The sequence below is a fragment of the Sapajus apella genome, unplaced genomic scaffold (assembly GCF_009761245.1).
Source record: "Sapajus apella isolate SASKATOON/1434 unplaced genomic scaffold, GSC_monkey_1.0 scaffold101, whole genome shotgun sequence".
Lineage (NCBI taxonomy): Eukaryota > Metazoa > Chordata > Mammalia > Primates > Cebidae > Sapajus > Sapajus apella.
In genome coordinates, this window is record NW_022437041.1 from 4,431,622 (window position 1) to 4,444,846 (window position 13,225).

A 13,225-nucleotide genomic window follows, 5' to 3' on the forward strand; every position below is an offset into this window, starting at 1 on the left:
AAAAAATAATCTGTAACATAGAAAACTAAAGGAGATATTGTCATCCAAGAGCAATTGAAGAATTGTAATGTTCTGGAAAGATGGAACATGACATATAGTAATGTGGAGTAATGGCTAAGCCCATTTCTGAACCATATTGCTTGGGTTTGAACACTGTTTCTTCCACTCATGTATGGGTTGTATGACATTCAGAAATTTACTTTCTCTTTGTCTCATTTCCTCATCCATAAAATGGGGATGAAAATAATATTCTCTGTCTCCTAGGGTTTTGAGGGCCGAATAAAATAGTTCATATAAAATACTTAAAATATACACAGCATATATGTTCAATAAATATTACTACTATTTACCTGAACTATGAAACTTTAAGCAGGAAGATTAATTTACCTAACTCAAGTTCTGCATGAAATAAATAATGCATATATTACAAAGTATCTATTAAAAACTTACTCTACCTAATGAACACATCTAAAAGAAATTTAGAAATTATACTAGAAATATTCAAGCTAGGATATAAATTTATCTGGCAAAAAAAAATCGCAGATGAACTTTATGTTTAAAGCCTTATAATAAAATTTTGCTTTTCTAATATTGCAAATTGTTTTTAAAGTGGATTACATAAATAATATATAGCAAATCACCCTAAAGGTACAGCTAATATTTCTACAAAAGAAAAGTATCTGGTAAAGAGAAGAACAAGACAAGCCACAGACAGAGAAAATATTTGCAAACAATACATATGATAAAGAACTGTTATCTAAAATATACAAAGAACTTTTAAAGCCCAACCATAAGAAAATGAGCAACATGGTTTTAAAATGAGCAAAAGACTTAAATAGACACCTCAGTAAAGAAGATGTTCAAGTGGTAAATAAGCATATGCAAAGATTAGGGAATTGCTGAGTAAAACCACAATAAGATATTTCTACGCATCTATTAGAATGGCCAAAATCCAGAAGGCTGACAACACCATATGCTGGTGAGGATGTGAAGCAACAGGAACCCTCATTTATTGCTGGTGGGAAAGCAAAATGGTACAGCCACTTTGGAGGACATTTTGGTGTTTCTTACCAAACTAAACATACCCTTACCATGCAGTCCAGCATTTTTCCTCCTTTTATTTATCCAAAATAGTTGGAAACACAGGTCTACACAAAGATATTTATAGTATCTGGCTTGATACCTTTTTTTTTTTTTTTTGAGACGGAGTCTCGCTCTTGTTACACAGGCTGGAGTGCAATGGCGCGATCTCGGCTCACCGCAACCTCCGCCTCCTGGGTTCAGGCAATTCTCCTGCCTCAGCCTCCTGAGTAGCTGGGATTACAGGCACGCACCACCATGCCCAGCTAATTTTTTGTATTTTTAGTAGAGACGGGGTTTCACCGTGCTGACCAGGATGGTCTCGATCTGTTGACCTCGTGATCCACCCGCCTCGGCCTCCCAAAGTGCTGGGACTACAGGCGTGAGCCACCGCGCCCGGCCATTTATAGTATCTTTATTCATAATTGCCAGACTTGGAGGTAAGCAAGAAGTCCTTCTGTAGAAGAATGGATAAAACAACTGTGATGCATCCAGACAAGGAAATATTATTCAGTGCTCAAAAAAAAAAAAAAAAAAAAAAGGGTATCAAGCCATAAAAAGACATGGAGAAAACTTAAATGCATATTCCTAAGTTAGGAATTTGAATTCCTAAGTTAGGAATTGGCATCTGAAAGATGCCAATCAGAAAAAGTTTTGTACTACATGATTCTAACCATATGGCTTTCTGGAAAAATCCCCAAACTATGGAGACAGTAAAAAGGTCAGTGATTGTCCAAGGGTTAGGAGGAAAGTGGAAATAGGCAGACGCGGCCGATGTTTAGGACAGTGAAACCATTCTGTATGATACTACAACAATGGTGCGTATATGTCAATATACATTTGTCCAAGCCCACAGAGCATACAACACTAAGAATGAACCCTAAGGTACACTTTGAGTGATAATAATGTATCAATTATTAATTGTGCAAGACGTGCAATACATCTAGTTTCAGTACAAAATAGATTTTAATTTTACTACAAAATATTTCGTACCTGGGTTTTAAATTATGTTTGGCTTCTATATTCTTTAGCCATGATTATAAAACAACCAGAGGATTATGTTTAAATTTTAAGAAGTTTTAAGTTTACTGCCTGAACTTAATTAATTAAACCAGATAATTTAATTTATTTCCTTCAGCACCACTATTCCCCTCTTCTTTTTTTTTTTTTTTTTTTTTTTGCCATTTTGCAAAGAGTCAAAAATGAGGAAACAAAAACTGGTAAGTGAGCAATATACTCAGTATCCTGTAAAAACACCTAGAATCGTGCAGCTATGCATAATGAACTCAGTCTTAAATTAGAAATTGTAGAAAGCAGTACTAGTGAATGTAGAATAAATTATAACAAAATAATTCAATTATATCCTAAATTACAACTAAAATGAAGCCTTGAGAAGATAAAAACATTATTAAAAATAATTTGCATACATTGTGGCAACATTTCTTTCTGATAATTTGAATTGACTTATCAAGAGATCCTATACACTGGTGACTAAATTTCCATGCCAAATTTCAAATAACTGCTATATATATGTGTGTGTATATATATATATATACACACACACATACATATATATGTATTTACACACACACACACACATACATATACACACATAGTTATATATATATATATATATATATACACATGGGCAAATTATATATATATACAAATATATATATATAAGCAAATACAGTGTGTGTGTGTATATATATATATATATATATATATGGACATATATATATACATGGGCAAATTTCTTTGAGACCGAACATGCTGTTAAACTGTTTATTTGCCCCAATGCCAAGCTTTTAACAGTTCATCTAAAGCATTATATTAGGGGACTTGAAGCTTCCAAATGTTTGGAATGATGCTTATAGGATAACATAACAGTTAGAAAATAGTGTCATTTCTAACTTTGCATCAAACGGATTAGCAGTGCAACTGGAGTGATCAGTTTCTTCTACGTTAATGGTGTTAATGATTAGAGTGACACTTGGCCAAATGTTACCAGATAAATGGTTTCTAGAACAGTTTAGGCACCATATGTGCAAATAAAGTCTGTTTTTGTTTATTCCCAGAAATCAGGAGCTGGAATAGATAGTAATGCCCCTTTCTACCCAATAAGACCAGAAGTATTGATTTTCTGTTTCAGATTTAAGCTTTCCCACATGTAAAATAGATAAAATAACACAGAACTATAGGTATCTTCCCCCGAAGAAACACCATAATTAATATAACTGTCTTGATTCATTATGCATATATACAGTCTTTTCTTATCCTCAGGCACTAAGTAACACATATAATTTCTGGTAGAGCATAAAAAGCATCCCTTGATGTGAGAGTTTTTAAAATTGTTTCATATCCATGTCTTTATTTGAGATTTCCAACAATCCAGCAAGTTTGCCAAAATAGATTTCAGTATTCTTATATAAATGAAAAATTAAGGTTCAGAAAGCTGACATTACTTCTCCAAGGTCATATGGCTAATTAGGTAGAGTCTAGATTAAAACCAGGATTAGTGACTTTGAAACTAATCTTTACTATAAAATTATGTCATAGCCTATCCTAATATTAGAACTTAAGGTTTAAACAGCTTTAGGAAACCATACAGGGGTTGAAATAAATATTTATGCATTTTTGCATTTTGCTTGCTGGTATATTTCATTTTCTATTAGATGGAAACACATAGAAACATATTTCAGGAAATATCCAAGAAAATACAGACAGTCCTCAACTCAGGATGGTTCTGCTTATGATTTTTCAACTTTACAATGGTGCTTTCAACTGTGAATGTTAATGATGAGTGTCTTATTACCATTCTGTTTTTTACTTTCAGTAAAGAAGTCAATAAATTACATGAAATAGTCAACATCTTTTCATAAGAATAGTCTTTCTGTTAGATGATTTTGCCACTGTAGACTAATGTAAGTGTTTTGAACATGGTAGGCTAAGCTATGATGTTTAGTAGGTTAGATGTATTAAATGCATTTTCTTCTTATGATATTTTCAACTTTTGATGGCATTATTGAAATGGAGTCCCATCATTAGTCAAGGGCATCTGTAACATTTATGGTTGTGGTTCCCAAATCATGTAAATGGAACAAGTAGTGTGTAAGATAAAAATTAATTACTTTGGGAAACCTGGCATATTAACACTGTAACCGGGATTTTTTTTGGATGCCGGTGATTGTTGTGGGTTCTTAGCCTCTAACCTCTTAAGGAATAAGCAGTGCCACATGCTCATGAAGTGAATATTGGACTCAAAACAGTGTTGCAGAAAGGCGATTTATTTAGGTGGAGAAAAGAGAAGGAGACCAGGCGTGGTGGCTCACGCCTGTAAGCCAAGCACTTTGGAGGGCAAGGCAGGTGGATCACCTGAGGCCGGGAGTTCAAGACCAGCCTGATCAACATGGTGAAACCCTGTCTTTTAAAAAAAAAGAGAGAGAGAAAAGAGAAGGAAAGAAGAGAAAAGCTTCCACGAAGAATGTGGAAGGGGATTTTATAGGGGAAAATCCTGGAGGGAGCTCCCACTGTGTGGGAGGGAATTCCAGAAAGCTGGAAAATCCAGTGCAGGTGAGGGAGCACGAACTTTTATTCTGGGAGAAAACCCCACCTTCTCCAAGACTCTGCGCCAATGAAAGGAGTTCCTTAGAACTTCCGCTGGAGTGATTGACTTTTAGTTTTTTCCCACACCTGCGAAATTTAAACATAAACTGTTGAATCTCCCAGATGGAGAGAGATAGGAAGGGGGCATGGCGCTGGGAAATTCTTGCCCTTAAAGCTACGCCCCCTCATGGACCCGGAAAGAGAACACATTCCCTCATTCCCCCCTCTGAACAGGAAAGCTTAATTTGTGTTGGAATTGGGGCGTTGATTCTCTTTAACTACTTCCTGCTGAAATGGGGCGTAGAAGGGGCTCTGAAGTTGAGGTTTTCTCTAGAGGGGAGACTTTTAGGGGTGCAGGTTGATTTACAGGTTCACGATAAAGCTTACAAGCCAAGGACATCTACGGTTCCAGCAGCAGGATTAACTGTGACCTTATGATTTTATAAGAAATGAATATGACCAGGTGGTTAAAGATGAGAAGCCCAGAGTTATAAACGAGCCTAGGAGAGAACAGAGCCAGGTTCCAGAATTTCTCTAGCCCTGTTTTTGATTGATTACTGAGTTCTGTATTTAAAATAACACTTAACTGGTTTACAACATAGCAGCGTTTTTCCTAGAAAAAAACTGGTTTCCCTCTTTTTTGTTGTTAGCAGATTTAGGGCTCTTTTATTTTTAAGGCTCTGGCACCTAAGGAGTTAAGCTGGTTTGCAGAGAGAGCTACCCTTTGCAGAGAGAATTAGCAACCTGTTTTTGTTATTAATTAACTTCTGAGATAGCTTATAGTAACTGAATAGAGGTGGTAACTTTTCTAATACCAGCACCAAGTTTCCAGGGCGGGAGAGAAATACTGAGAAGGCTGTGCCAGCGCCCAGGAGAAGATTGGCTTCCTGGACCTTTATGGCTAGTTTTACCTGGGGCCTTGTGAGGATGATGGCTCATGATGGTACTTGTTCCAGGCATCCTCAGTCCTGCCCATCTGGTCAGACACCTTAGGCCCAGGGGACCTTGGTTCCCAGGGACAGTGTGCTTTCCAGTGATTCCCTTGGCACAGCAGGCATAGATGAGGTGGTGGTCCATTCCTCTGGGGACAGTTTTTTACAACATGTCCCTTCAGACCACACTGGTAACAAGTTCTGCCAAACTGGCGGCTAACCCGAGCCTTTCCCTCATTTGAGCCCCTGGGGTCTGCTTGCCTGAAGGCCATGACTAAGGCGGCAGTCTTTCTCTGATCTCTCCTGCTCCTTTCAGCCCGTTCCTCTTGGTCTTTATTATAAAACACTGAGGTTGAACACCTTTGAATGGTCAAGATACAGATAAGTGCTGCAATAAAGCTATCTGTTTTTAACATTGTTATGTCTGCAGGCCTACCTGTGCAGACACATTTTCAAACGAAAGAGAGTTAGCTTATCCTTGGTAAACAGAGTTGTTTACCCTGAACCTAATGAACGGAGTCAGGAAAACAATATCTCTTTCTTACCTCTAGTAGAATCTCCTCTTCAGTTTCCTCTTGGTCATCAGGTGGTCTGTGCTAGGCATGCTTTTCTTAAAACATTGTAAATGGGTAATTTTCACTGTCAAAACAATGCTGCTGTACCCACCTAATAAGTGTCAATTTTCTCCTGTATCTTATATGGCTTTGTGGCCTCACAATACAATGACCTAAGTGCCAATTTAATAATATTGAAGCATATCAGTTTAGGGATAGGGTCATGAAAACAGGCGTGTTTATTCAAATTTAGTTATTTTCTACAGTATTTGAAAGTGGGGATCACAAACACCAATAATATGTATTGCTATGTGCCTTTTATTTTCCCGTTCTTAATATTAATGTGTACATTCCACCAATATATCAGATAAGTTTTTTTGGAACTTACAAACATCTGTTGTATCCTGTATCTATTGTATCCTGCTGCAGAATGTTCAGAAATTGAGGACTGTTCCAGTCTTACAATTTTGGAATTATTTCCAGATGAAGCAAAGATCAAAGTCCTCTACAAGCATGCATGACTTTAAACATATTAGAGGATAAATTAAGTCATGTTCAGGCAGAAAGAGGAAGTGAGAGGCAGAATTTTAAAATTTAATAACAGTGGCCTGCAAATAGTAGTCACTTTTCACTTTATTGAATCTTAATGTTCGATGATACAGTAATAATCGTTTCCATTTTGTTAATTCACCAGATTTGATCTAGGTCTGAATCTTAAAAATGGCTTTTCCTGAAGGTACTAGCATAAAATAATAAGGAAACCCTTAGTTAAGATTGTTATTGATCTGTAAATTTTATGCCACATACACAGCAGTATATACAATTTAATTTTTATTTTAATTAAATAAGCATCAAGTGACTGCAGTGATGATTCGAGCACTTGGTCCTGTATTCCCTGGTATTCTATTAGGCCATATTTAAACTTCTGTAAATATGCAAATTCTGTTACATAGAAGATCTGGAAATGACCAGATATACTTTTAAAAGTCAGAACTGTTAGCACTTTAAACCCATTTATGAAAAACTACAGTGAAAAATACAACTTGCTATTTCAGAGATTTAACTGTGTTATTAATAGGAATCATTAACATCTTTCAGGGTTAGAAAAATGTTTGCTTTAAACCACATATTCTCTAAACAACTACTGCTTCCTTTCAAGCATATTTAACTGTTAACCTTGAAACATATTACACCTTTGTGTCCTCTGCCTATCATTAGGATATAACCAAAAACAATCCTGTTGTATGTTCTAGCTAACTACTTACAATTTCCTTTGTCAAAAAATAAAAACAAATGTTTTTTACCTTATCGGTTTGCCAACTATTTTCAGACACTTACCTAATAAACTATTTAAAATAAAGATTCTGAGAAATACAACCTCCATGAAAATTGCCTCAATAGTGGTTAATTTAAGATACAAAATGTCTGATTAAGATGCATTAGAAATCTTAAGAAACAATAATGTTACACGTGGGATGATCAGAATGATAGCTATTATAATAAAGACGTTAGGAAAATGGTTTTAATAATCTCAGAACTTTGGCAGAACACTAAATTCAGTTTTCTTTTCTTTTCTTTTCTTTTTTTTTTTTTTTTACTATGTCAGAAGTACCTACAATTGCTTCTGAAAAGGAAGCATAAATATCAGACAGGGGCCCAGCTCCTCCAGGAATACAGCAGAAAGGCACAGCCTTAATCTTTCCTTCCATTTCTTCCAAAAATTTGCTTGATATCTGGGAAAGTGGAATTAGACCCAGGTCTCTGCTTTTACCTGGGCACCCAGTTGTATCTCCACTGGTCACGTAGCATTTAACTTTGTAAGAGAAACGGATCCAGTCTTTACTTTCCTGGTGGCATACTAGAGTTTCCTCAGAATTGCCAGGGCCCACACTATCCAGCTTCAAGCCATTTGCTTTGAAGTTGCAGGCTTTTGGGGGGCTAGGTAGAGATGTCAAGATGAATCAAGTTTTTCTCACTACTTCACACGCTTCAGCCTCTTCCTGTAATGTCATTTTGGGCACCCTCCATGAGTCTGGCTTCTTAGTCCTTCAGTATAAAGTCAGGAAGGCGGCAGTACATCTCATTCAGGTTCGTAAAGAAATATATAATTTTTTTTATCCGTAATGAGTTAAATATAGATATAATTTCAATTATAAAGCTCCCCCAAAATGATTTATTTAATGTTTTGGCTAAATAAATTGCTTCATGTACATGAAAGTGTTAGATTGATAACCAAACAAGATGGGTCATGCTGCTTTTCCATTTCTCTCTCAGTTTCTCCCTAAGATCTCATAAAAACACTGTTGGCTTTGAACCTCACTAATTCCTCAGCAGCTAGTCACTCCTTAATGTTTTGCAAACTGGCTTTCCCATCTGCCATTTTCTAAAATGATCCTTTTGATTCTTTTCTTACTGTTTACTTAAGTCAGTCATTCTCCTATTTCTGTCCTTTAATAACAACTGTTTCTTTTGGTTTTGTGGCTACAATAAAATATAATTTGTCCTTTTCCTTCGCCTTCAAGATTAAAACTGAGGAGGAGGACACCCTTGCCTAAGAACTTATGAACAGTCTAAAACCTTATTAGCAGTGGCTTTAAAGCTTTGTCCAGGTATTAGAATAACTTAGAGTAATTCAGGTCTGTTTCTAAATCTTAAAAAGGCTCAAATAAAAAATATGTGGTGTGTGTGTGTGTGTGTGTGTGTGTGTGTGTGTTTTGTAGGGTGTGGTGGGGGAGAGAGAAAGGAAAAGCACATCTTGTTTTGCTCTGTAAGAAGAAATACTCCATGATGAGAAAGATAGTCTTGCTAATCAAGAAGGCAGTTAGGCAAAGGTTTTATCTTATGGGACTTTGGACAATCTGCCTCCAAAAACTTACTGCTTGTCTTTGGGAAGTGTTCGAGTTTATTCTTATAGTCAGAGGAATAATTAAGGCCTTCAGCTCATATTGAGAGAAGAGTCCACTCCCTTACCAACAAAAGCCGACACTGTATCTAATTGTGTGTGTGTGTGTGTGTGTGTGTGTGTGTGTGTGTGTGTGTGTGTGATGGAGAATCACTCAGTTGCCCAGGCTCAACTGTAATGGCACCATCTTGGCTCACCACAACCTCTGCTTCCCAGTTCAAGAGATTCTCATGCCTCAACCTTTGGAGTAGCTGGGATTACAGGCATGGGCCACCACGTCCAGCTAATTTTTGTATTATTAGCAGAGACAGGGTTTCTCCATGTTGGTCAGGCTGGTCTCAAACTCCCCAACCTCAGGTGATATGCCCCCCTCGGCCTCCCAAAGTGCTAGGATTACAGGCATGAGCCACCCTGCCCAGCAGTATGTGATTTAAAGAACAAAAGATCTCCAAAGATTGACAGGCTGGCAACCCAGGCACTAATTAATACTGAATTTCTTGACTCCAGACTTACGCCGTTGGGAAAAAGAGGAATGGATCTTGAGGGAAAGGTTAAATGGGTGGAGTTTTCTGAAACATACTTGGAGATTTAGATGTCAAAGATTAGAAAATGTTTTTCAAGTGAGGCTCCAGACAAGAAAACAGGTTAGGATCTGGAGACTTCTATGAAGGAATGAATGGCCTATGAGGGTTTTAATTTCTTGGCTACTTTTTCTTTGGTTTTACATTTCTCACCTTCCTACATACAGTAATGTTATTGACCAAATGACCACTCAGAAAAGTCTAATAAGTGCCAAATATTCTTGTGTTTTCACATAGAAATCAAGGAGTGAGCCTAAGTGGACATAGAAGGAACAAGAACCAAAAGGCACTATAGAGAGATGATCTATAACTGATCATTTTTAATTTACTGGCAGTAGATGTGAAGAGGCTGAGGTGGAATCAATGATGCTCAAGAGTTCACAGTCACCTTGGGGAGGGTGTTGGACTTTCCAGAAATCATGGATTAGTGGTTAAGTCTAATTTATCACTGGTCATAGGACAGAGGGACCCTAGTAAATCCTTGGTTTATTCGCTTGGTAATCATTCTCCATGGCTCTTTCAATTTGGATGTCCTTTATACAGTCTCTTCCACTCTCTTGAAGAGAACTTTTACATATGGGACATAGCCAATCATTTGTTGGATTGAATTTCTTTGTTGAGATCACATAAAATAATCTCATTATTGGAAAAAAAATAGAATCATTTTGCTGACTCCTAAGGCAGTGACTGAGTCTACCTTGAACCCTGTTAAGCCCACGGCAACTGGTAGAGTACCTTGAACTCTGGGAAGTACTTAGTAAATGTTTATTGATGATTAATCCAAAAGGTTTCAGAAGCTTTACAGGAGGTTATAAACAGACTGAAAAAAATCCATAAATCCCTCAAGACAGGGCCAGACTTACAAGAGTATTCAAACAGTATTTTTCTGAAGCAGTCTTAAAAGAAACAAGAGGGAAAATTTTTGCAATGTTCTACTAAAAGAAAGAAACAAGAAAGAAAAAATTTCAATGTCCTACCTTTCTGAGATGGGTTTGCAAATGCAACAAAAATGACAAATATTTATGGAAATGTTTTGGCTTTTTTTGTTTAGTCTTCTGAGGTGACATTACCCTCAAATGTCTAGTTGTTTTGTAAATATCTTTAGCCTTTGGTAATCAGAAGCATATGGAGTTCTATCCTTCTCTGGGGTGCCAGGTGTTATGTTACAGTGAAAGAAAGTCTTAGATCAAACTCTTATTTCTATAAAGGTTGATTGGCAGGCAGACACAAACATTCTCATACATCCTCTCCTTATATATTCAAGGGAGCACACACCCTTTGTCCTCTGAACTCTTGAAAAATAACTATGAATGAAAATTCCTCTTCTATTACATCCCAGGCAGACGCAACAAGGTAAGGCCCGCCAGTGTTTGGGCTGCATGCCATGAAATGAGACGCATGGTACTAAATAGGCATCCAGGCTGTGAACACTGTTCTGAACGTGTGAAGCTGTTGAGATTCTATATTCTAGTGTCTTAAGAAAGGGCAGTGCTAGCAATACAACCTTGCTAGCCATCAACAAATTTTAAACACATGCCATGTCACTATATAGATTTCTAATATCTCTTGAGCTAATTGGTAACTTTCTGGTGTAATTTCACTAATAATGTTTGAAGAGTTCATGTAGCCACCCTGGAAGGTAGATTCCTGATTTGGGTCCTTCAGTGCTAAGGAATAGACTATAGTTTATTTACACAGACATACATAATCACACATTACACTGTTTATATTAGAGTTTTTAAAAAGTATGTTATCTTCATATAAAATAATGGGTGAATTATTTATTATTGCTATTAATATGATCATCGTTAGGCTCATTTTCCAAATGAGAAAACTGAAATTCAGAGAGTTTAATGTAGAAAAACCTTTACCGCCATGTAAATCAGAACTCAGCTCTTCACTTCTCGTCATCCACAATAAAGAGGGAAACATGGTGTTTATGCAGCTTTCTTACGGCTGGGAGAAGAACCCAGGTAACTAAGGAACATGTGTGAAAATATTTCGGACAAATCATTTTGGACAATGTTATAGACAATACACTTATTAGTAGAACAGTGCATCCATAAAAAGTATATTATCTTCAGATAAAATAATACGTACATTATTTATTATTGCTATTAATATTATAATTACTAATCTCATTTTCCACATATTTCATACATTAGCCTTGGAGAAAGGCAAGGGCATCATACTATCTGCATGAGGAATTAAAGTGTATAATGATGCTTAAATACTTCCGGGTAACCTGGCTAACTATAGAGATGAAATTTAATGAATAGATAATTGATATATTCATTACACTATTTTTTCCCTTCTCAGGAGAGGTGTATGATGAATAATAATCAGGTGAAGATATTTCTCACAAGAAAGTCTATATCCCTGTGACAATTTGTTTGTCTTGTCTCTGTATTTGGCAGGAACTGAATGGAAGACACTACAGAACACAATTGCTAGCAGGTAGTTCCTTCCATTGACTGCAGGATGATCCATGTGCTCTTAACTTTCACTATAAAAATCAAATTTTAAACCCCACTTTTCATCCTCTTCTCTCATTTCTCTCCCCTTTATACTCTACCCATTTTTCCATCATGAATGATTCCAACTCTCCTAATAAATCCTGTCCCTTTGCTTTTATTCTTGTTGTCTGTGCCACCTGCCACACCCTTGCCATTTTCTCTCCTTGCCATCATCTCTCAAAAAGTTAATTTGCTTTTGTGTCTCCTGTGTACCATACGGCCTGATATCTCATAGGTCCTTAAAACTTTGTAGAGTGAATAAAGAGATGAATACCTTTATTTCTTTCTTTCATTGCATTATACCTGGCCCATGTAGATTCCCAAGGACTTAGAGCTGTCAGGCAAGGAAGAAATTTTGTTTTGAGAACTGAACAAAGGTATGGAGGCATGGAGTGAGTGTGGTCTACTATACAGTGATTTATTTTTTATTTTTTAAGAGGGACTTTTAATCTTGTTTCCCAGGCTGCAGTGCAATGGCACAATCTCAGCTCACTGCAACCTCTGTCTCCCAGGTCAAGTGATTCTCCTGCCTCAGCCTCCTGAGTAGCTGGAATTACAGGTGCGTACCACCACGCCCTGCTAATTTTTGTATTTTTAGTAGAGATGGGGTTTTACCATGTTGGTCAGGCTGTTCTTGAACTCCTGACCTCAGGTGCTCCACCTGCCTCAGTCTCCCAAAGGACTGGGATTACAGGTGTGAGCCACCATGCCCGGCTTACCATACAGCGATTTGCTCTTAGGATAGTGCTATCTGCTCCCTGCCCTGAAGTTCAGTCTCTTTCCTGTTGTGGTCTGCAGCTGCATTTTGAAAACTAGTAACAGACAGGCTCTTACGGATGCTAATGGTTACAAAAGAAGTGTGGATTCAATGACCAACATAGTCTTATTAGTAGTAAATCTAAAGATATTGTATATTTGAAAAATACACATGAACTTTCAGTGACAAACGTGTTAGAGGGTGAAAAATTATACTAAGGGTCCACTGCAACCTCTTTTACTTACATTTATGTATGTTATTTTACAAGGCACATTAATTACTTTATCTTTGCATGCT

General features: G+C 36.9%; 1 protein-coding gene and 1 long non-coding RNA gene across 9 annotated transcripts in view; one reads left to right on the forward strand and one right to left on the reverse strand.

Moving 5' to 3' along the window:
* Positions 1-13,225, reverse strand: part of NLGN1 (neuroligin 1) — an 873,763-nt gene that overhangs the window by 135,421 nt on the left and 725,117 nt on the right. The window lies entirely within an intron of this gene.
* LOC116536479 lies at positions 29-5,588 on the forward strand. Its single transcript, XR_004262661.1, has 3 exons — positions 29-39; positions 1,795-1,801; positions 5,505-5,588. It is a non-coding gene; the product is annotated as an uncharacterized LOC116536479 (long non-coding RNA).